This window comes from Chinchilla lanigera, unplaced genomic scaffold, assembly GCF_000276665.1.
Source record: "Chinchilla lanigera isolate Chin_1 unplaced genomic scaffold, ChiLan1.0 scaffold00092, whole genome shotgun sequence".
NCBI lineage: Eukaryota > Metazoa > Chordata > Mammalia > Rodentia > Chinchillidae > Chinchilla > Chinchilla lanigera.
The window spans coordinates 3,593,711-3,595,770 of NW_004955493.1; positions in this window are offsets into that span (position 1 = coordinate 3,593,711).

Sequence of the window (2,060 nt, forward strand, 5' to 3'; positions counted from 1 at the left end):
GGCGTCCCTCCCGGCCGCGGACGGCGGGGTGCTGGAGGGGGGCGCGGGCGCGGGGACTCCTTTGTCCCGCGGAGGGATTGTGGTCGTGGGGGAGCGTCGTGCCCGGCAGACCTCGGTGCCCGCGGAGGCACGCGGCGCGGTCCTGGCCCGTCCCGTCCCTGCCCCCACCCCTGCCCCTGCCCGTGCCCCTGCGGGAGGACAGCAGTGGGCGGCCCGGCCGCGTGGCCGAGGCCCTGGGGGCAGCGCAGCTCCCCGCCCTGGTGCTGGCCGATCGCTGTCTTTCCTGGAACCGCGCCTGCTTGTGGAGCACCCGCTGTGTGCCAGGTGTTTTTCGGCACAGAGGTCATTGCTTCAGGGATTAGGTAGCCTGTCAGCAAACAGCGTGGTGACTTATTTCTCAGAAAGTTCTAGAATTCAACGTGCAAATGCCAGCACCGAGAGGCTCTGAGTACTGTGTCCACAGCAGGTGTCAGGGAGGGTCAGAGAGGATGCCTGGGGCACGTGCCAGGGGTTGCAGCAAAGTCATTGTACAGCTTTCCATTCTCCGTTCAATACTTCATTGAACACTTATTTCTGTGCAGCGTGGTGGTAGGTGGTGAGCAAGCCCAGGGTTGCGTGCCATTCTTTCCAGTCTGGTGACAGAAGTAGTCTTTCACCAAATAAACCACGAAGTAATGTGCAGAGGTAACCGTGATGGGCACTACCAATGGGAGACATGGATTAGAACCAGTGAGCAGATCTGGGAAGCTTTCCTTGAAGAAGCACTTGCCGGGGACTGAGATCCAAAGGTAAAAGTAAGTGCTAATTAGGCAAAGCCTGGTCCTCACAAAAATCCTCTAAGGCGGAAGTGATTAATTCTGTTTGAGAGTTGAGGATACTGAGATCTCAGCATGGTCAGGTAACTTCCCAAGGTTACTGCAAGGTAAGTGGTAACCCAGAATTCAGGTTCAGGTAAGAATAGGGTCTTCGATGTACTCTTTGGACTATGTGGTTGGTGGGTCTAGGGGAGGTAAAGTATGACAGTCCAAGGACGTTAGGGAACACTAGTCACAAAGCTGAAAGCATGCAGAACTCAGGCAGGTTCAGAGGTTGAGAGCAGACCAGTATGCTGGAAGTTACGTTCCAGTGGATGAAGGAAGTGGCCATTGGTCCCGGCCTCTTGTTTCATGCAGGAACGTGGACAGTGATGTGCCAGGTTTTTCGATTGTTTAAAAGTTGACAAATAGTTTCTTTTTTTTGGGGGGGGGGAGGATATCATCACACTTAAAAAATCGGAAAATACATTTATCTGTCTTCCTCACTAGAATGTTAGCTTAACAGGATTTAAAAAAATCACTTTGTGCCCAGAACTTCATAGTAGACGATCAGTGCATCTCATCTGTCCATAGAGTGTGAGTCTTTTCTTCCAGGTGTGACAGGTTTTGAAGCATTTTTAAAAAATGTATTTTCTTTTTTTTTTCCCCACCATCCTCTCTACTGGGTACTTACTTGCTTCTCACAGACTGCGGCATTAAAAGCCTTGGAATGTTATCCAGGGCACCATCTAGGTATCTCTTTCTTTTGTACCTTCCTGCCCTCCTCATATTTTATTTCCTGTTCATCCCAAAGTGCTTGGCATCACGTCTTGGTTCCTTTTATGTGTCTGTCCTGCTGTATATTTAAACAGTGTTTTTTGGTTTGGGTTTTGACCTAACTTCACATTGGACCTATCACCACAACCAGGTGTTCTGCCCTTACACTGCGCCCCAGCCCATGCACCTGTGGGCTGCTCCCTGTTGGGTCTTGTGGGGAAGTGCATGAGAAGGTTTCATTTTTGTAAGAAATGGATCCCCTGGGATGAATCCAGAGGAAAGGGCTCATCCCTACACATTGGAGCTTTTTACTCTCTCACATGTACTTAAGCAAAACAAAACTTCTTTCTATAGCTGCCTGGGGACGCTACAGACTAACTTGGAAGCTCAGCAAAGGGCTCTCAAGCTTGTTCTTCATTATCTCCTTGGTGATAATGACATACCAGGTCTTAGGTGAGGGAGGGTCAGGGAGACTCCACGGGGCACGTG